The following is a 23,751-nucleotide window of genomic DNA, read 5'->3' as shown; positions in this document are numbered from 1 at the left end:
AGTCCCTTTTAGTTAGGGTGTTTGGCTCCAAAATAATTAAAAAATGAAGCTTAGTTCTTTTTAGCAACAATTTGGTGACTAATGGCTAAAGCCTATTTAATCATAGTATTTAAATAAAAAGTAACTAAATAGAACTAAATTTAGCTCGCTAAACTTTAAGAGGGGCTAACCTTTTAAGCTCGCTCGATCATAGCCACACCTCACAACTGCACCAGCACTGCACCTCCGCCACAGGTTAGGTAGCAGCTACCCGGGGCCTGCTTCGCTTTCGCCTCCTCCCGCTCCAAACGCTTCTCGTGATGGTGACGCACGCCCCGAAGCCCGGTGTGCCGGCATGTGCATGTGTTCCGTACGTTTATATACGGTTTTTATCATTAAAGTAGTGTTTTTCTTATAAAAGTAAGCGCATCTCGGAGCCTACCCAAAACAGTCTCTTAATATAGAAATTTTAGCGAGATCAAAAAAATCCATCTCCACCAACTACTAAATCCATCTCCCAATCTTTTGGAATGTGGAAAAACCACCCCACACGTGATATATAAGCGTGTGTATCTAAAGGTGAAGGACGTATGAAAGAAAAAAAACAGGACAAAGTTGCTGATGCAAATGTACAAGAGGAAAAAAAGTATAAAAATGGGGTGATGTGATTTAAATATAGTTTGAGATTACTGATGTAAAGTTATCCTCTATCTTTTAGAAGTGAGACTTTAAAAACTGTTGGAGGAAGCCAACAAGTATTGGAAACTATTAAAGAAAGCAAACTGTGGGAGAAAGCCAACAAATATGCTACCAATTTTTTAGTACCTGAGAAAACTCATTAGTTTACCGAATGATTTTTTTTAGAAACTATTAGAGATGCACTTGGAGCAATTTTTTAGCTACATAAGAAGTTTAACCTATAAAACTAAAGCGATTTTAGTAGAATATTTGTTAAAACAGCTTTTTAAAAGCAGGGTTTGTTGTTTTAAAAAAAACAAACTTTCATAAAACTTGGTTTACCATAATTACTCCTAAAATTTTGTTTGGATCACCTAGTAAACTCTCGTACAAGGAAAACCTAATTTTCACGAAACCCAAAAAAACATGTATATTAGTAAAAATGATTCCCTAGTGTATTTATGAGAACGTGTATTTTCACAAAACCCAAAAAACATGTATTAGTAAAAACGACTCCCGAGAGTTTTTTAGAACGTGTATTGGATAACCACGATTTTCTCGTCTCCCTGCTTTTGCGGCTAGTAGATGTAAACATAATTTTAATGAAACACATGCTAACTAACATACCTACCTAAAACTGTTTTTAATAAAAAAAAAACTGATTAAAGCTCATTTGACGTAATTATATTTATATTTTAGAGATTCAAAGAACCACATAATGTTTTTTTTCTTTTTCTTTATTTTTTGCTTTTTGTCTCTTGTCTCCATAACCATTTGGTCGTCTGCCTCGTCCCTGCGTCAGCATCGTTCACTCACTGGGCGCTGCTGCTCCCCGCGCTCGGCGCCCCAGTGGCTCCGTGGCCGTGCTCGCCCCCTCGCGCTCTGGCGCGTCCGTCAAGCCCCCGACGACCCGTGCTCCGATGACCCGGAGCCCTGGCCTCCATTTACCTCATGTAGTCATGTGGAGAGAGAAATAAGAGAAGCTACGGGGCTGCTTGGTTTCTCCACTCGTCACTATATGACCTTACCAGGCGAGGATGTTGAGCGAGCTTGCTTGCTTGGATCCTTTATCTAAACGCCTTGGGACTTGTGTGGGCGAGTTTTTCATTGCCCGCCGAGAGAGCCAAATTGGCTCTTCCGGTTGGACAAGGGGGGTCTTGTTACTCACGCCAACTAAGCCAGGCTAGGCTAGCTGAGCTAGGTGGTCGTGAAACCAAGGCTCAGTTTGGTTGCCAATTTTTTTTTTTTGGCAAAATGGCACTGTAGCGTTTTCGTTGTTATTTGGCAATTAGTATCCGATCATAGTCTAATTAGGCTTAAAAAATTCGTCTCGTGGATTTCGTCTAAACTGTGTAATTAGTTTTATTTTTTATTTATATTTAATACTTCATGCATGCGTTTTCGTATTCGATGTGACAGAGAATCTTGAAAAATTTGACGTTTTGGGAGGGAACTAAACAGGCCCCAACAAACCATGCAGCCCCTACTTCAGCTCAATCAAACCATAGGCGGATAAAAAAGGTGGAGATGTCAGGCGTATTTACACGGCTCTCTTTCATCTTACCAGTGCACTAAAGTGCAAACGATAGATAGTTTATCGATTCTAAATTATAAGTCGTTTTAATTTTTTTAATTTATCTATTTTACTATTTATTTAGAGTTAAATACACCAGAGATCTATTAACTTGTGACGATATTTTAGTTAGGTCTATCAACTTTCAAAGTGGTTTTTTAGGTCATAAACTTTGTACGTCGTATCACTTAGGTCCCTATCCCTCCACGTTGGCTTCTCGTGCTGACGTGGCATGTCGTCGTTGTACAGGTAGGCGACGCGGACTAGGCGGACCAACAACAGATGGGGACGACCCTGCGGCCTCGACCACTGGACGCCATGGAGCTCCGGCTATGGCCGCTGGAGGCACAGGCGGCCCCGGCGGTCGCGTGCGGGAGGCTCACCGCATCCCCCGCCGAACGTGCGCGGGAGGCACGCCGCGGCCCCAGCGAACGCGCGCGGGAGGCTTGCCGCGGCCACTGCCTTGGTGCCCACCGTGCGACTGTCGCTGCCACCCGCCCCGGTGCAGCACGTGGCCCTCCCGCTTTCCGCCCCAGCGCCCGGCGGGCACGTGCTCCACACGAACCCGGCCAGCGGCTCGAACGTGGTGCACGCGCGGCCCTCCAGCGCCTCGTACGTACCTAGGCTGCAAGCAGGGGCATCTCGACAATGCCTGCCATGGCGCAGTCCACGTCAGCCTCCACGAACACGGCGCCCGTGCAGTCCACGACTAGCTTCCCCTCGCCTGAGATCGCCAGCCGCCCGCGCGAGCGGGTAGTAGTGGACGAACACCTTCGCCAGCGACTCCCAAAGCACGTCGCAGGCGCTGATTCCGTCGTCGCCTCCGTCGGTCACCCTGAAGCAGTACACGGTCTGCACGATGACGGTGATGTTCTGGTCCAGGTTAGAGAGGTAGTAGAGGCCGCTGGGCGTCTCCTCCGCCGACGGCACTAACAACGGCTCCCTGCGTGCGTGCGTGCATCCATCCATGCAGGAAAATGTAGACGAGGAGGAGAACTGGATGAATGAACATTTCCATTGTTGGAGTTAGATCAGCAACGGATTGGATCTGGACGACGTAGACCTAGTTCGTGCCGCAGTTCGCTCGCTGGCGTGGGCGTGGGCTTGCCTGCTTCGCGCTGGCCTACCAGTAGTGCGCACGAGCAGGCCTGCCGCAGCCACACGAGCCACCGCTGCGAGCGCCTTGGTGAGCAGCTGCCGCGGCCACACGGGCGCGCGAGCAGGCAACGGCGCCTGGGAGCCCTAGGGGCTCCTCGAGTGCTGCCACAAGCGCGGCGGCGACGACGCGTCCGATAGCCTGGGAGAGGATGCATCGCAGCTTGAAGATGAGGGAGAGGATGAGGACGAGGATGCCGAACCTGACGGCTACGGTGGCGTGCAGCCAGGGTCACGAAGGTGGAGACTGCAGGCGGGGGTGGCTGGGTGCTCGCGCGCTCGCTTGGCCGCGGCGTCGTCGTCTTGATGCGCTGCGGCTGGCCGTTGCGCCCGAGCCAGAGCGTCCCGGAGAAGCTAGGGAGGCACTACGAGAAGGTGGCCTGGTACATGTCCCTGGTCTGCGACAGGAACGACAGCGGGCCACGGCCGAGCCCCAGCAGCCCCTGCGGCGTCGTTGCTGGTGTCGATGGCCAGGAGCAGCTGCGGCGGCGGCGTGTCGAGGCGGGCGCGCACCACGTACGTGGGCGTCTACAGCAGCTGCCGCCTCGACGCGATGGGCGCGTACGCGCGGTCGCGGCCACGCGCCGCCAACGAGTCTAGGTACAGCAGCCGCGACACGTCACGCGACGCCTGGTCCGCCAGGAACCCCGCCCACGACGGCACCACCGTCCCAGGGCCCAGCGGCGAGCAGGGACCGAACGCATGTGACACCTGCAGCGTGTTCCCGGCGTCCGGCGGCGTCGCGGGGCACGACGAGCTCGAGCTCGAGTGCGGCGCGGCCGCGTCGCCCGCGACCACCAGCAGTAGAAAGCACCGACAGCATCCTAGCACCGCGCGGGTCGAGGCCGTGATCGGACCTCCACGGCGTCCAGCGGCCGCAGCCGGAGCTCCATGGCATCGAGGCCGCAGGGTCGTCTCCGTCTGTTGTTGGTCCGCCTGGTCCGCGTCGCCTTCCTGTGCAACGACGACGTGCCACATCAGTATGAGAAACCAACGTGGAGATGTATGGACCTAAGTGATACGGCGTACAAAGTTTATGACCAAAAAATCACTTTGAAAGTTGATGGATCTAACTGAAACATCGTCATAAGCTAATAGATCTCTGGTGCATTTAACTCATTTATTTATACATAGCAAAATAAAATATAAGCCATTTATCATTTGGAACGGAGGGAGCACAGTATTTTACCGGTGCCCATGCATGATTATTCAATTCAAATGAAATGAGCCTGGTATGTCCTACTGCGGCAAAGTGTCACACGGCAAGAAAAATGAACTTGAATGATTCTACACTAATTCTATTGCAGGAGAGGCTTGACTTCATCAGTGCCTTTGCCGCCCCACTTTTGCACACGGCTTGAAGCTTGTGCTGCCTGCAGTTGCCAAAACAAAGGAGACCAACCATGTGTAAGTAGTTAATACCACCGCTTGCAAGAACCATGGGAAGGTAAAAAAAAAATGGCCAAAAAAAAGGATGGTACAAAAAGCCATGGAGCTAGTAGGTTGTTGTTACCTCTGCTTTCCAATCTGTCCTCCAAACCACGACTAGCATCATATTCGACTGGTTCGGTTTTTTTCCGACTAAAACAATGTTTTTCTTTAATAACAATTTAGTTGGGACAGTGTTTTCAGCCGAGGTTGATGTAGGCGACGAGGCCCTGCCATCCGCCCCCAACCGCGACCCCCGAAAACCACGGGCTGCACGCTGTTGAGCACCGTGGTGAGGCCGAGCAGGCCGGCGATCTTGGCGATGGCTCGCTGCAGCGTGGCGTCGCTGGTGAATGTGATGGAGAAGCTGTCCCTGAAGATGAGGACGACGGCCATGCACACGATCCCGATCAGCAGCGCCTCGCCGACGACCACCATGACTGCGTTCCATGCGGCCCTTGGACGGCCGGAGCCAATCTCATTGGAGACCCGGACGCTGAAATTAGTGAAAGGACAAGGAACACAGCAGAGCAGTGGTTGTATCAGTACCCGGTAACAGCAAGCATATATTATGCCAGTACAGAATACTCTATTTAGTTGATCCGTTCGCTTCGCTGAAAAAACAAACAAAAACACTATTCTGGTTGATTTGTTGTGAGAGAGAAAATATTGTTCCGGTTGAAAAAAGAAGCTGAAAAATATGTATTATAAGAGAAGCGAACATGGCCAGTATTATGCAGTAGAGTATCAGGAAAGAAGTAGATTATCTGGACTGGACCTGATAGCCGCATTGAGGCCTATGGAGATCATGCCCTCCCATCCGTTTATGTTCATGCTGAAGATATATACATATAGGAGAAAGAGCTCTATGTTTGTCAGATATATATATAAGAGTAGTAGTTATGGTTTGTTATTAGTTGTGCCCAAAAAAAGATTAAGCAAAAGAATGCAAGAAGCGTCGTTGCTTACCATATGCCTAGGGAGTCAACGGCAATCTGCGCGTCCTCCAGGTCACCGGTGAGCACGGTGATCATGCTCATGTACCATACCTCGAGGCAGAGCATGACGGCGGACTCGAGCGAGAGCCTGACGAATGCCCAGATTTCGTGGAAGGCGGCGACGGACCATCCCCTCCGGCCGTCCTTGCACCATCCCATGATGTAGGCCACCTGGCCGAGCGCCATGATCCAGTGGCCGACGTCGTAGGCGGCGGCGCCGCCGGGAGGCCCCAGCCGAAGACGTAGACGAAGAGGTAGTTGAGGAGGACGTTGGCGAGGAGCGCCCCGAAGCCGATGTAGGCGGGCACGGTGACCTTGCTCTGCGCCTGGAGGAACTTGTTGGCGGCGAAGTTGATGGCCATGGCGTAGATGGCGGGGACGATGTAGGTGGCGAACCTGGCGGACTCGCGCGCGACGTCGGCGTCCTGGCCGAGGAGCAGGAGCAGCGGCTCGGCGAAGACGAAGAGGGGCGTCATCACGACGCTGGCGGCGATGAGGATGATCCAGGACCTCTGGAGGTAGACGCCGAGCATGGCGATCTGGCCGGCGCCGAAGGCCTGGCCGCAGAGCGTCTCCAGCGCGCTGCCCATGCCGAGGAGGAAGCCGAGCGCGAAGGTGGCGAAGACGGAGAGGCCGATGGAGGCGGCGGCCAGCGGGAGGGTGCCGAGGTGGCCGATGAACATCTGGGTGATGGAGCTGATGGCGTACATGCTCAGCATGCTCACGGCGATGGGCAGGCCGATGCCCCAGAGGCGCTTGGACTCGTCCCAGACCATGCGCGCGGCGTCCCCCGCGGTGCGCACCGGCGGGGTGTCGGGCTCGTGGGAGGCCTGCCGGCCGCCGAGGAGCGGCGCCCCCTCGATGGTGCTGGCGTCGCCCCCCATCGCAGCAGTCCTCCCGGCGCCGGTGCTCGCCCTCGCGCTCGCGATGGATCAAGGCTGGCCGTCTCGTCGCCCGTGCATTATTTGGGGATGATGCTTTATTATATAGTTAGCTCGCTCGATCACTGCCACACGTCGCAACTGCACTGCACCTCCGCCACGGGTTAGGTGGCAACGAACGTGGACTGCTTCGCCTCCCTGGCTCTCCCTCCCGCTCCCAGTGCTGCTCAGTGCTCGTGACGATGACGACGAGGATGTTAAATATGGAGGACGATCGGAGTAAATGTACTCCGTACGGAGTCTAGCGCAGCTTAGCTATAGGGGCCGGCCCGTTTTCAGGCCGTTTAGACACACATGGCCACTTACTATTTGAGATTAAGGGAGTGTTTTGATATAGGGACTAAAGTTTAGTCGATGTCACGTCAGGTATTTTGATAGATATTAGAAAGACTAAACATGAGCCTAATTAGGCTTAATAGATTCGTCTCGTAAATTATTTTTAATCTGTACAATTAGTTTTGTAATTAGTCTACGTTTAATACTTCAAATTCATGTCAAACATCTGATGTGACAGAGACTAAATTTTAGTAGGGGGAACCAAACATAATCTAGATTAGTTATCATTGGTTAGCTAGTTGTTTAATACTGTAATTAACTAGTTGGATACTTTGTAAAAAACATTAGCCTACATATTAGTCCGCATGTTTTGATGTATTAGAGCAATTTAAATTTAGCTAACTAACCATTAGCCCTTATATCAAAGGGCCCTGTGTCTCCTTTTCTAGCTCCACTATCGTACTATTTATGTGCGAGATGGAGATGGCAAATCCATGCATGCATATCACGGCATGCGTCACCTACTGCCCTGCTTGGCAGAGCTCTCAAAACCGATTCTCTGCTGAATCCAGCAACTGCCAAACAATTGTCAGAAGTTAATCTGAGTTCACTCGTTAGTGGTTGCAACTACTGTATGCATCTCTCTTTTTCTCAGAAAAAACTATCTATGCCATCAAGCATATCATAAATTGAGAATCTACATAACTTCTTGAAAACTAAATAGCACCAAAAATAAAGGATTGGAAATTAATGCACCCATTAGTTTATTAAGATAACATATGTGCCAGATTGTAAAAGAGTTTACTTAATATATATTGAGGCCCATTTGAACAATGTCAGAAGTTGTACACTAGTACTAATGAACATAGAATGCTTCTTTGATGTGTTGATAAACTAGTGGTTGGAGGGAGGCAATTTGTAACACCCTAAAAATTCTATTTACAATTTAGAGATTAAATTGGGTATTTATTTAATCTTCTATGCATTTTAACCTAAGCTAAATAATAATTTTTGATTAAATTAAAATTAACCATAAGGTTTAGAAACTTGTTTGTTGCATTCATGCCGAAGCATATATTTTTGGTTGAGTGTAGGGCTAGGTTGGTTGGGGTTAAATTCAAATTTGATTTGAATTTGATCCAATTGTCAAGTCTTAAAAATGAAAAGGCTTTTCTTTTAAAGTTTTCTCTCTCTCTCTCTCTCTCCTTTCTAGCCCAGCAACCAAAGCCAGCCCGTTCTTGTTTTTCTTTTTCTGCCCGCCCTTCCGGCCATGGGCCGTTGGCGGCCCGTTTCCCCTTCCCACCCCTTGTCTCACCCGCCGAATTTTTTACATTTTAGCCCTTTTTTTAAAAGTTTCTCACACATAGACCCCTAGCGGAAAGAATTCAGAAAATAGACCCTTAGCTCGGCGCCATTGATGCTAGCGCCGAGCTAACACGTCTCGACGCCAGCGTCTTTGACGTCGAGCTCTTGGGCATGGTAGATGACATGGTAGTGAGCTCGGCGCTAGTCACTCTGGCGCCGAGCTCGGTGCCGTAGTGACTGGCGCTGAGCCTTTAATACCTATGGGCCCCGCGCCTCTCTTCCTCTCCCTCTCTCGCCCTAGCAGAGCCGAGCTCCGCCGCCATTGAAAACATATAGCTCAACCACTTCTTGAAACGACACTTCACCATTGAAAACACCTAAATAAGTAGACATTAGTACATGAACACATATAGCTCAATATTTCAACACATACACTTTGCACTTACTTCATGCTTGTTTGGACACACAAACTCCAACGTATTCTCAGGGTTTATCACAGCTCGATCTCCATAATCGCATAGAGGAGGTTCCTCGAGTCATCTAACTATGGCTAGGTGCTTCTCCTTAGCCGTCATTGGCGGAGGGTTAGGGGGGGGTGGAACCCACCGCTTGAAGTGCTCACGTGGATGTCTCCCTCTAAACCAATTGTCGAAAAGGAGGTACCTAAGATCAAACTTGTATGCACTGTCGATCCACTGAAAGAAAAAACACCTCTCATGGTCCTACACAACAAGATTCCAACAAAATATTAGTAGCATACTTACACAAATAAAGAAAAAGGATAGTGGAAATAATTTCTTACATTAAAACGACTGCATGTGTAGAAGCAACGCGCCGCTGTATCCGGATGTTTTGATTGAAAAACATGGGCCGGGAAACTACAGTCACAGTTAGGGACAGAGGGGTCAGGAGGGACGGGAGCACCTTTGCTAGACGCATTAGGGTATAATTCTCGAGGACGACCCCATTTTCACCAAATCTCCTCCTGAAACATTTCTTGCATCTAACAAAACGGATGTAATTTAACAAACATAAATCAAAACATCACAAATAAATGTCAATGAGAACCATAACTACAATACAATCAATTTCGTTCTAAGAACCCAAAGCAGTTAACATTAAATCATAAACCTAGGGTTTTCCATTTGATGCACAACAATGAACCCATAACATAACTACATGCGCCTAGGTTTGCTAGCTTTTCCACGCCTTGGCATCATCCTACGGTTGTATAATACATATATTGATGGATACAATGAAACCCTAAGTGATGACGATTATTACGTTCAAAAATCCAACTAATACATACCGAATTGATGCAAAAAAACTAGGAGGGGAGCGATGATACCTTGCTCTCGAAGATCTACGGATCAAATCAAAGTTTCTAAGGTCTAATATGCCGATTCGTGAGGTAGGGTGAAGTGGGGAGAGAAAAAACCTGAGAGGGAGGAGAAAGAAGAGGAAAAACGCTCGGGCAGGAAGGTTGGCTGGGGTTAAATGGCAGTGAGCTCGGCGCTAGAGTGACTGGCGCTGAGCTCACTGCCATGTCATCTACCCTGCCTAGGAGCTCAGCGCTAGAGACGCTGGCGCCGAGATGTGTTAGCTCGGCGCCAGCACCAATGGCGTCGAGTTAAGGGTCCATTTTCTGAATTCTTTCTACCAGGGGTCTATTTGTGAGAAACTTTCAAAAAAGGCTAAAATGTAAAAAATTTGGTCTCACCCGCGCCTTCCAACTCATCAGTGCACGACCTAGTAGCGCGGCCCGCTTCTGCTCCCCCTCCCGCGCCTTTCCCTCTTTGCACGTGCGCGAGCCACGGCCCAACTTGGTGCCCAGCTCGGCCCAAGCGGTGGCCCACCTGCATCCAAGCCACACCCGCACCCACTCTCCCCCTTTCTCCCACTACGCGGTCGGGCCCTCTCATTAGCCACCCCCCTTCCCCTTCCTTCCTCACTGACCAGAGATGCCGCGCCTGCCTTTAATGGCGGCTTCACCTGCTGAGTGAAGGGAGCCATCAAGGGCTCCATCAAGCCGCAATGACACCGGGTGAATTGCGCCGTGCCCGTTTCCTCTTCTACCACGCTTGCTCGCCCTATAAAGCTCGCTACCGAGCCCCTCGCTCTCTCTCTTTTTGTACACCACCTGAGCTCACACTGCCGCCCTTGAAATCACCGCTCCGAAGCTCATAGGTCCTCACAGTCACGCTTAGGAGCTCCGCCATGCCCCGCCGCGATCGTAGGTACGTTTCTCTTCTTAATTTGGTCACGGGTTTGATGTTCTCGAGCTCGTCGGAGGCGGCTTCTGTTTCTAGTCCGCCTCCGCTCATCACTGGCCGCTTTGGAACCTCCTCAGACGCCATAATCACCTCCTTCGGACTCACGGTATACCTCTCATGCTCCTCGTCCTTTTACTTTTGCGAATGGTACACTAGAATACCGTGACGGTTAGCTCTGGATCTCATCGGCCATGGCGCTGCCATGGGGCTGTCGTTCTGACATGCTTCCCCGCCTTTTCTTTATGCCGTGTCAAACTCGCATTGTCACGCTTGTTACTCCCTTGCCCTCGATTTGGTCTGAGGTGGTCGAAATCACAGTTCCAGTGATCACCGGCAAGCTCGGTTCATCAGCGTCAATGGTGCCGCCGCTGCTGCACAGTGAGCCAGCAGGGGAAAATGTCCCCCTTTCATCTATACCGTCAGCTCTCCCATGGACGGCGCGGATTAGATACCCCTCCGGGGTTAAGTGGTCGGTCCATCATGGACACGGAGCACAGCGCCCACGTCACAGGTTCACCGCACATGGTGGTGCACCACACCAACTAGCGCGCGCCACATCACGCCCAGTCAGCAGCGACGTGGTCAAACCACGGTCAGCTGAGCGCACTTTGTGCTTTAGCCCTTCTGTTTTCCCAAAATCAACCCGCAGTCCTACATCAGTTCAAAAGCATTTACTTTTAGTCCTGTATTTATCTATTTTAGCCCCTATATTTTTGAATAATAGTACGCGTCGTCTAGAACATGATAGAATTCAGATTTTATTCAAAATTTAGTTCGGTTTATTTACAAAAATGTCATTGAAACTTGTATTATACATAACTTTTGCGTTTTAAAGCCAATTAGAGTGATTCTTTCGCTCATGTGTTCATAGTAGTACGTAGATTAGTTTTATAAGCTTTACAATCTTTGTTTTTACTATTTGGTGTTAGGTTTATAAACCTAGGGTCCCTCATGGATCCACTTCCCAACAAAGGCTTGGCCCAGCAGACGATGTTGCAAACAATGCGTAACTCATGGTTCGGCCCAAATACCTAAACGACAAGCCAGAAGGGTGATCCAATCTCCGACCGGAAGGCCTGGACGAGGAGAAACGATGCCCGCTTCTGACTCTAGCCTGCCACTCCATCTGGAAGGCCTCGATAAGGTGGAACAACGCTCGCTTCCAACCCTAGCCTGCCTCCGGATGGCCTCTCCGACCAGAAGGCCTGGCCAAACACCACTTTTGACTCCACCCTGCGTCTCTGACCGGGGATACGCCGAGCCCCTGCTTATAACTCCTCTTCGACTGACGCAATCAGAGCCGACTAGGGCTAATTGATCGGGGACGCCCGCTCGGGAGGACCAAGGAACGGATGAAGAAAGTAAGGCAGGGCACTCAAGTCAACCACAATACTGATGACCATACCATGTACACCTATAGGACAGTATCAACAGGGCATGTTAGAAGGGTACCCTACGACCTTCCTAGCATGACAGAACCCAAGCAGTGTTGTGGGCACCAACATTTGCCCTATAGTGTTATGGGCGCCATCCACTCCCATACTGGACAAACACGGTAAGGCTCCCCCCACATGCCTTTGAGCATCAACAGTGTTGTGGGCGCCGACATTTACCATACTAGGTGAACATGGTAAAACCCCCTACATGCCTCTAGGCATCAATAGTATGATAGGCACCGACATCTGCTATATCGAAAGAAAACGACACAACCTCCCACATGCTTATGACATTTAACAGTGTTATGGGCGCCTACAATCCTCTTTGTGCCCGATGGTGTGGGTAACAAGACTTAGTAACATGCGTACTCTCTCTCTCTCTCTCTTGCTTGTAAGGTCATTCCCTTCACCTATAAAAGGGGATGCACTCTCTCCCAATAGATAGTCTCCTCAGTTCACTTACATCGATTCAACACACAACAACAGAACCACCAGGTTTAGACCTCGAGCACATGTTCGAACACTTAGCACATAGCGGAGCTTCCATCACTCTTGGCCCTTTAGACTAGGGTCCGACCGGACCTCTTATACCCCCCATCTTTCTCCTTCTTGTTTGTAACCCCACTGCAAACTTTGAGCACCTGGGCTCAGGAATAAAGTCATCGACTGACTCAAACTAGACATAGGGCACATTGCCTAAACCAGTATAAACCCTATGTTATTGAGTGCTAGGCCACATCCGATCACAACGTATGGTAAAACTATAAATATTTATGTGTTGGTCACTTTCTGCACCGAAAGGTGTACTGTTCTAATAGAAGTATATTTGTATGCATGTGATGACTAGAATGGATGCTTGATTGGTGAATTGGAACACATTTAGAGGGTGATCAGTTCGAGGTTGCTGAGGATCAGTTGGGTAACCAGCAGTACCAAGAAGGAAACTTTGAGGAACGCAAGTGTAGCAAAGGCCCCTTGTACTTATGAACTCTATAATTCATACATATGCATGTGTTTAAAATTGAATCGCCCTTAAGGACTTTACCTAGATTGTTTCGTGTACTACATATCCTTGTTACCTATGGTTTGGAATGTATTTTGGATAGTTGCTGCAGCGTATAACCTAAAATAAATATTAAACATGATTAAAGGTATATGCAACATGTTAAAATGGTACTTTTTAGCAACTTTTAGGGGCTAGAGTACTAGGTTGAGTGCTTTAGTGCCTCTCCATAAGGACTCAATCTTGAAGCAGCCACCCAGGAGGTTCAGTACAACCCCGAGTGTCAAATGGCTCTGACTTTAGCTTGGTAACTAGATTATACTAGTTCGTCTGTAACTTTCTACAAGGGCAAGAGGGGGGCACTAGTTTGCATGTTTCTTTTCCTACCAGGGTGTGTACTATGCCACGATCATGAGTGCCACTCCTGGAGGAGGGCCGCATATGGCTAGACGGCTGAAACCTTAGCAGTTACGACTTGTTAGTGCGACTAGCGAAGAGTTATGTAGTGAAACCCTACCACGCTTCCTTGGTAGAGGCGATGTGGGATTTGCAAACCCCGACATTGGGAATCATGGCTCGGTGGGTAAAGTTGTACAAATTCTGTAGAATTCTTTAACCTGTTATAATAGCCGCGCTCACGGATACGAGCGGCCTGGATCCTTCATGATTAGTGGTTACTTGGATGGTTGGGAATGATATAATCTTGATTAATTATAATTACAACTTGGGTGGGTTTATTCACTAAAGAAGTGACATAGGTTTAATAAAACATGACCAACTAAAATTGCTTACCATAGTTAAACCGTGTCAAGCCTTTGAGCCTCATAGATCCCTTTGTTATACTTGCTAAGCATGGTGCGCTTACACTTGTTTCACATTCAAATAAAATCCCAGATGGGTAACAAATGTCATATATGAGGAGTTCCCTGAAGATGTTCAGGACTACTAGATTGATGTTCACCGGTTGGAGTCCCTGTGGCAGTTTGTGCTTAGTTTTTCACTTTATGTAATAATGTTGCTGATGAGCAAGACCATGTGAAAACAATATGATGAGATATGCGATGTAATAAAGTACTTTACTTTGATATTATTACAATTTGAAGATATATGTGTGTTTGGACATCCTGGGCGTACATATATGAGTACTTGATTTTGCCATGCAAAATTGGGTGCGACACAATTTATACCTGCAATCTTACCTTGTGTCGCCCAAAGTAGATTTGCACAAAAGAGGACTAGTCACCACACTGAGATGTAAATAGTAGCAACATAAAATAAAGAGCAATTCAAGAATAATTGAGTTTTCAACTTGCATAAATTACAAAAATATTTTAGTATGGGTACTCATTAATCTTTTAACCAGATGACTGGAAACTACAACAAGTTCCATGATAACAACATTATAGCACTTTAGCCCATATGCATAATAAAGAAAATAGAAAGTTTTATAGTATACAGATGGTTCACGTATAACACTATCTTATGTCTTTCATACCTATAATCAAGCTGAAAAACTTGTGTTGCCACTCTTTGCCTTTCAATGTTAGCCCCCCACCAACAAGGCTTGTAGGTCCGAATATTCTAGATTAGTTATCATTGGTTAGATAGTTGGTTAATACCATAATTAATTAGTTGGATACCCTAAAAATAGCCCATATATTAGTCCTGTTGTTTAGATGTATTAGAGCAATTTGAATTTAGCTAACTAACAATTAGCCCTTATATCTCAGGTCCCCTATGTCTCCTTTTCTAGTTCCACTATCGAGCTATTTATGTACGGGATGGAGATGGTAAATCCATGCATGTATCGTTTTCGTTTATGGACAAATGAAATCACGGCATGCGTCACCTACGGCCTCGTTTGGCAGAGCTCCCAGAGCGCATTCTCTGCTGAATCCAGCAGCTACCAATCAATTTTTAGGAGAACAGTGATTCTCTCCTGATTCTGTGAAGTGATTATTTGAAATAAGCGAAGAGGCTGTGAGCTAGAAAAAAGTAGATTCTCCTGATTCCGTGAAGTGATTCTCCATCATAATTTTAAGAGTTTATATGCTAAAGAATAAAAAAGAACCACTTCAGAGTTACAAAATCATTTCTCATAGAGAATCAGTTTTCATTGAAAATCAGAATTGGATAGAGCTCTACCAAATAGGCCCTATGTATATAGGTATATATGCATATAGGATGAGAGGAGTAGGATGATAAGAATATTATTGACGTGCATGTACTGACTAGTTTTATTAGGGAAGATGAGCAATTACTTTATATTCCAACACTAATACTCCATCCGTTCCAAATTATAAGTCGTTTTTGCTATGTATCTAGACATAATATTATATTTAGATGCATAGTAAGATGGATGTACCAAAAAAGTCAAAGCTACTTATAATTTGGAACGAAGGGAGTACTTATTACATACTAGTATATTGCCCGTGCTAAGGCTACAGTGACGTCTAAAAAAATCACAAAACTAAAATAAATCATAAAACTAAAAAAGAACCAAACCTGCCGTCACTTACAAAAAATTTCTTTGTTTTCTTTGAGAAGGCAAAAGAACCAACAACTCTCATATGGCCTTTGCCAATGCTAGGTTCTTCTATAGGCATCCCATAACCTCACCTAAGTACAAAATGTCGCGCTCAAAATTAGGAAAAGCAGCACGAGAAAGCATTCAATAGTAGTGAGCATTTAGTGTGAAACTGAATAAATACAAAGCTAATAATATATAGAGCTAGAAAACTCAGTTAACTTTGAACATGAACAACCAACTAACAAAATCAACATATAGATCCTATTACATAAAAATTGGATCTTGTCTCTATAAGAAATACAAAAGCCATGTATAAACCAACGTGTTGAAAAAAATGACCCAAATAATTTTTGCTGGGTAAGCTGCAACCATCTAGGTCCTGGTTGCTCATCCGATGCCGCCGAGCACACATTGGAGCCAGGGCAGCGCTCGCACTTCTATGAGCACTTAATAGCAATAATCTATCACAATGAATCTAGGTGACAGCAAGAAATCTAATTCGGTACCATTTTCTTCTATCTATGAAATGCGGATAATTCAAGAATAAACCTGTAGCATCAAAGTGAAGTTTCAGCTTAAATGAATATATACGATGAGATTCGAGAACCATCAATTTTCCCAGCTCATGCATGACAATCAGTCCTCATAAAGAGATATAAGCAAGTAATATGATGTGAAACTTGTTGGACTAACTTTCTGGAAAACAAAATTGTAAGACAGCAAGGTTAATCCAAGTTCACTTGTCATTGGTTGCAACTACTGTACACATCTCTCTTTTTCTTCAGAGACAACTATATCTATGCCATCAAGCATATCACAAATTGAGAATCTAAATAACTTCTTGAAAACCAAATAGCACCAAAATTAAAGGATTAGAAATTAATGCACCCATTAATTTACTAAGATGAGATATGTACCAGAATGTAAAAGAGCTGACTTCATATATATTGAGGCCTATTTGAACAATTGTCAGAAGTTGTACGCTAGTACTAATGAACATAGAATGCTTCTTTGATGTGCTGATAAATTAGTGGTTGGAGGGAGGTAATTTACCTGTAGTCTTACCTTGTGTCGCCCATAGCATATCTGCACAAAAGAGGACAGTCACCACACTGAGATGTAAATAGTAGTAACAAAAAAGAGCAATTCAAGAATTGAGATTTCAAGTTGCATAAATTACAAAATATTTTAATATGGGTACTCATTAATCTTTTAACCAGATGACTAGAAACTACAACAAGTTCCATGATAATGGCATTATAGCACTTTAGCAGAGATGCATAATAAAGAAAATAGAAAGCTTTGTAGTATACAGGTGGTTCACGTATAACGCTATGGTATGTCTTTCATACCAGTAAACAGGCTGAAAAACTTGTGCTGCCACTCTTTGCCGTCACTGGTTAGTCCCCCACCAACAAGGCTTGTAGGTCCGAATACACTACACCACAACATCGAGATTGGCGATGGACGATCTGACGCTAAAAGTGGATATAGCGACAGACGATCTGTCGCTAACAAGTTATAGAGTTAGACTTATGCACACAGTGTAAGTCCTGTCGCTAAAGATCATTAGCAACAGACAATACTTTTAGCGACAACCACTCTGTTGCCCTAAATATTTATAGCGATAGACAGTCTATTGCTACTTTTTTAGCGACAGATGTTCTGTTACCAAGCATATGCCGACAAATCATCCAACACTCCATGCATTTATAGCGACAGACTGTTCAACAGGACAATATAAATATACCAAAAAATACAATTTTTATCACATATCAAACCGATATTCAAGCTTAATATAATGTCCACATGTCACATGAAGATACACAAACACATATATATCACATGCAGGTTGTTGACGGTAGTGAACAACCATTATAAATCGTTAATAAAACATGTATAAGGGCACAATTGACATCACCAACAAAGATCTAGGGGTTTAAATTAACAAATTCTACGAGTTTTAGTGAATCTGTTATTTTTGTAGGGTTTATCTAGAAAACCGTCAAGGTGGACCTACATGTTAGATTTAATTGTGCTTATCTATAGTAAAACAGACACCAGAAGACTCTAGAACACTCGAGAGGACTCCACGCCGAGGCAGAGAGGCAGAGGCTACCAAGTGGGGCACCTACAGGCTACTCGATCCCTGGGCCCACTTGTTAGCCTCCGTGTTTCAATGTCAGTTCTCCACCGCCTCCTAGGCTGCATCTATGCCATTCCTTAAGTTAGTTTGATCCAAGGGCTCACGTTGGACGCTCCGGCCTATATATCAACCCCTGCCCCCCCTGAAGGCAGCAAGTCATTTGAGAAGATGAAAACTCTAATCATCCTCAGAGCTCCATCATATTCTAGGGCATAGCTAGTTAGGCTAGGTCTAGAGGGAGGCAAGCAGGCTTCGCTTGAATTCCCGATCGTGTCAAGAGCATGGTTTGATATAATCTTTGTACCACATCTCTCTTTTGTATCTCTATTATTTTTATATGCTTACTACAATTGTTATGACAATATTAGTATTCATTTTATTCATATTCTTCGTTATAATGTTCATTGTCTACTTTGATTATATACCTAGTATAGTTGGATTATCATCATATTCATGCATATGTTCATATAGCGCTCACCCTAAGGATCCATGGGTGGGTGGTCGACATTGTGTAAGCGTAGTGCTTGTACATTATTTACCTGTGGATACACCCTATATTCTAGGTCATGTGGTAGATCGCGGACATGACACTCCCGTTGAGTCCTTTGTAGTCCACTCCCCGATGTAGATAGCACGTAGGATCTGGTAACGAAGGGGGACAAGCTCTGTTCTTAATCTCCCTTAGTAATATCTCTTATGTGTAGATATGAAGATGATCTTAGCAATGACTATTATATATATATATATATATATATATATCTTATCCTATGACTTATCCCTGTTATGAGTAGAATATTGGTTACGGTTTACTTCTCTATCAATAGTATAAGTTATCAATATTTGTCCATGCTAGACCTTTCCTGTGGTAAAAATATAAATAACGATACATGTAATACTCTCAGGTGAAGTGCTACAATAGTATATTATTTGTGCGCATGTAGATCCCTTTTGATTCATATATATTCTTTTTAGTCACATAAATTAATAAAGAACTACTTAGAATTATTCTAATAGTAATGCTAAGTAGTACCGACAAGTATCTCTAGCATCATCACTAGGGATGATGACCTAGTAAAGTAATGTCATGAGATATAGGTTTATAATAGGTGGCTATTAAAACAAGTGATAAGTTAATAAATACCAATAAGTATTTCTAGCGCCGTTGCCAGGGACAGATTTAAAACTCTGTTTTTAGTAGCGACGCTAAGAAATATCAACACAGGTCAATACATATAACATCCGATCTGTTTTGTACATCACATCCAGCAAAGTCAAGCACCAAATGAATTTGTATTATAAACCATATGTTTGTATCACATCCAGCAAAGTCAAGCACCAAAAGAATTACATGAATGCACATCTCAGCAAGCAATACTAGTACTGTGTTTCACATCCTAAGGTTTGTGCACACAATTATTTCTACGAACTCAAAAACCAAAATAAGGAATGACTTGCCAAAACTAGAGCACATCCATCAAGTTACGTGGAGAATCATTTTCCAGAAACTCAAGTCAAAGGCTAGTGCCCAGCACTTCCTGAAAAATATAACCATGTAATCAGCATGTGTAGACAAGTTATGTAAAACTGATGCATAGTATATGAGTTATCATCTAAAGCACTAGATCTCATTTGCGCCTAAGTGACAAATGCCTCTAACCAATTTAACTTTTAGTCAAGTTTAACTTTCAGCAGTACAAGTTCAGGAAATAAGCTAGGCATCATATATAATTGAACTGATTTAAATTTAAACAGAGCCATTTTACTGCTTTCATCAGATAACAAATTCAAATGGCACATAGTAGATACTAGCGGCAGAGCAGAACTTTGAATAATGTCTTAAAATCTTACAATTTGACACAAACAGAATGGCTAGAAGCTTGCATCAGTTATTGCAGTACATGCCACAAACCTTGATATTACATGCACGATGACAAAAATGCACACAGTTGAAACAGCTAGATACTTCCAATTAATAGCATGTTATAAAATTCTAGGTTCAATTAAACATCTAGAGTGGACTAATCTACACAACGCCTCGGCAGAACATCCCCAACTAGTCACGAACATCCCCAATTCACAACCCAAATGAGAGATTCACAGCAGTCTTTGTGGCGCAAAGGACTCACCAGCAAAGGTAGGGTAGGGACCACATGGATGCAGGCGCCACGGGATCGGACGGCCTCGAACATCTCGTCCACCAGCGGGAGCTCCGGGGCTAGTGTCTCCTCCGTCTCAGGCTCAGTACATCGGAGGCTATCATCACCCTTGGCCATGCCTTACGCATGTGAGATCCAATGTTGTCATGCGTCCTCCTCGTCGCATCCAGCCATGTACGCCAGAACCCGTGCCCTCCTCGATGGATCTAGCCGAGGCCGCTGGATCCCACGCCCTCCTCCACAGAACCAGACATGGCCACTAGATCCCGTGCCCTTGCTCCTTCGCCAAGTCGAGCGGTAGGGCGCCGTTGCTCCACAGCCTTATAGGGCGGCAGCCGTGATCTCGCTCCTCAGGGTAGGTGAGGGCGAGCGACGGGTGAGATGGGTGTAGACTGTGGATGCTCATGTGCGGTGGAGTTGGAAGATTGGAGCGAGAGAGGTGGGAGGGAGACCTACTGAGGCGGCTGTCGGGACAGGATAGGAAAGGGTTAGGGTTTTGGGGCAGGCACGCTTTTATCTTGGCCACCCAATGGACTTGCACGAGGGTAAGCAGGGAGGCTGTTGGACCATGGCCACTACCAGGCCAGGAACACAAGGGGAAGACCGGCTAAATTTTTAGAATACATGAACTTCCTATTTTTTAGAGCTAATACAAAGTACTCCCTCCATACCAATTTATAAGACGTTCCGACCACTTTAGCATAGATTAAGATAAGGTACAAATTGTCACTTCTGCCCCTCTACCACCAAATTAATTACACGCAACTTGTGTGTCTCGGAGAATTTCAAACGCTACACGCAACTATGATGCAACAGAGAGCACCGAGAAATTCAAATTTCTCCTATGAACACGAACCATCCTGCCTCTCGTCGCCGACACCAGGAAGCCCACCATGCGGGGGCGCTCCACTACTTGACACTCGGCCACCCGCCCATGATTTCCTCCATGAGCTCAACTCCCCCGCTACCGCTGGCCACCCGCCTTCACTGGATTTGTTCTGAAAGCAAAGGTCCCCAAGTCTGATCAATAGGTGCCCCAAGCGTGGTAGCCAGCCAGGTGAGCACCCGTCCTTGCATGCCCATGTCTGGCCAGCTAGTTGCCCTCCTCCCTCTAGCTTTCTTCATGAAGCCAACTCATTGGATGCTCATCTGCATAAATAGGTGTGAAATTGGGTGTTTGGATCAGCAATTCACCTCCATGGCAGCGAGTATTCTTCCTGACCTCAATTGTACACCTCCAGAAGACTTAGATGGAGGGATCATACCTGAAGAAGGTGAGGCTACAACCCACTAGGATGTCGATGCTCTAGCTCAAGATGAAGGTGATGACTCTAATGCTACAGGTATAGGTTCTGCATTTGCCTCTTCCTCAATCCTCTTTTGATAGACTTGGATCCACCCACACAAACCATTTCTATCAATAATGTGATAAAAGATCAAGAGCAGAGCTGCATCTTTCTGACCACTTATACAACTCAAATGCATTGCATCTAGTTACTTGATGAGCTAATATATTCAGAGATGCTCCAATTCCTAGTTCATTGATTAGCTAATCAAATTGCACAATTCAGTGTATCTATTAACAACATGTATTTCCAATTACTAGTTCTATGCTTGCAAAACAAAGTCATTGGCACTATACTCGTCAGGCTGTAGCCTTGATTCCATTGTAAGATATCAAGGAAGTACTGCAGTGCCCAATGGGCAAAGACCGGCAGAGCAGAATGGCAATATAATAGAGGACATGGGGTTTCCTGATGCAAAAGAATCACAGAGAAAGCAGAATACCACCAACAAAACCCAAGACTAGTAAGATGGGATAACTGGCATAAATGAAAAGTCTTGTAGAATAATCTTGTCCACTTCTAAAAGGACTATGAGAGCATATGCAGACTTTTGTAACAACAACGACAATGCACTTGAATTTTTTCAATGATGGTATAAGCAGCTTCAAACACACATTAATCGTTCACTCACTACATAGCCATCTAGAGTCCACTGTATTATGTCCCACTTTATTGTTATGTTCCCATTTGGATCGAGTGGATCGTATGCATCTGTAGATTACCTAGGAAATTTTCATGAAACATGGTACTACTAGCTCCAAATTGGAGATGTTACGGTAGCACATGTGTATAGAAAATCATGATAGAACCATAATGATAACAAAAACACAACAAATTACAACCAGAAGAGCTTTCAGCATGGGAACCAACTACTAAGAGGGTTACAACTAGCCATAAACAACATAAGGTCTTGGTCAGGGTTATAATTAAGATTACATTAAAAAAGGGTTATATTTCTATTTTAGACAAAATAGAACTACACGTGTTGGAAATTGATAGTTTGAAACATAGGAGTAACATATTTATAGCAAACTAAAATGAAAGAACGGTACACTCATTTACATTAAAAATAATTCAGATTACATTAAAAATAACCTGAGTTCATGCTAGTAACTTGAGTAAGTTTCATTTGCATATCCCCAGCGCATAACATGTGATGTTGATCCATGAGATCCACCCCCACAAACCATTTCTTTCAACATAACATGTGATAAACTACACCTACCATGCTTGAATGCATTTATTATGCATAATAAGGTACTTATGCAGGGCATGTAACCACGAAATTTATGAAATCCATTTTCTTGTGATTTTATACAACATTATGCTGTCTATTTTCTTGTGCTTTTATGAAAAAACAGCTCTGCCAATCCAAATTTTTGTAAATGAAAATTGCAATAAGTGGCTTATCTATAAGTGACTTCTGAACAGCATGTTGCCATGTTGCTTGATTCAATCTTTTTAGTTGTTCAAACCTTGAATAAAAAACATGTTAATGTGAATCAACCTAATTATCTTCTCTTATTATTGCACTTGCAGGTGTTGAACCACAAATGAGGTTAAGGAGATGGTTAACTGATGCTCAAAGATATGCTGTGTATGCAGCTTTACATGGCAAAAGCAGAAATGGAAAACTACCAAAGAATGCAACAAAGGAGGTTGCTGAGTTCTTTCAGACATGTATTTGAGTTGTTCAAAGGATCTAGAAGTGTGCAAGGGAGCAGATTGCGCTAGGACAAGAGGTTGATGTTTCTAACAAAAGAACAGGCCAAGTGGGTCACAAGAAAGTTCAACTTGATCTCTCTCAAATGGCCACAATTCCACTAAATAGAAGATCCACCTTAAAGTCACTAGCCAAATCCTTAGACGTCAGTATTTCAACATTGCACAAGAAGTTCAAGCTGGGTGAGATAAGACGCCACTCCAGTACATTATAGCAACACTTGAGAGAGAGCAACAAAAGGGATAGACTATAGTTCTGCATTTCAATGTTGGATTAGGAAACTCTAGGGGATGCAGAACCTAAATTCATTGATATGCAGAATATAGTGCATATTGATGAGAAATGGTAATTTATGACCAAAAGCGGGAAAAAATACTACCTGACGCCTGAAGAAGATGACCCTGAATGCACTATTTAGAACAAGAACAACATTGGTAAAGTCATGTTCTTGACTGCTGTAGGTAGGCCAAAATATGATGAGGAAGGAAATTTGACATTTTCTAGAAAGCTCGGAGTATGGCCATTTGTGAAAGAGGTGCCTACGGTAAGGAGGAGCTAGAATAGAGAAAGAGGGTCCTTAGAAACTAAATCTATCATAGTCAACAAGGAGGTGATGAGGTAATATTTGCTTGAAAAGGTTATCCCAGCCATCAAAGATAAGTGGCCACAAGAAGACGCACACAAGACTATTTTCATTCAACAAGACAACGCTAGAACCCATGTTCATCCAAATGACCTAGCTTTTCTCGAAACTACGGCGGCTACTGGTCTAGACATTAAACTAATGCAACAGCCAGCAAACTCC

The 23,751-nt window shown here is 45.0% G+C and overlaps 1 pseudogene; it reads right to left on the bottom strand.

Annotated features, from left to right (window-relative positions):
• Nucleotides 1-4,524: 4,524 nt before the first annotated feature.
• On the bottom strand, nucleotides 4,525-6,887 carry LOC136473085 (protein DETOXIFICATION 34-like; annotated as a pseudogene).
• Nucleotides 6,888-23,751: the final 16,864 nt, after the last annotated feature.

The sequence above is a fragment of the Miscanthus floridulus genome, chromosome 8, assembly GCF_019320115.1.
Source record: "Miscanthus floridulus cultivar M001 chromosome 8, ASM1932011v1, whole genome shotgun sequence".
Classification (NCBI taxonomy): domain Eukaryota; kingdom Viridiplantae; phylum Streptophyta; class Magnoliopsida; order Poales; family Poaceae; genus Miscanthus; species Miscanthus floridulus.
This window is presented reverse-complemented; position numbering and strand designations above follow the sequence as displayed.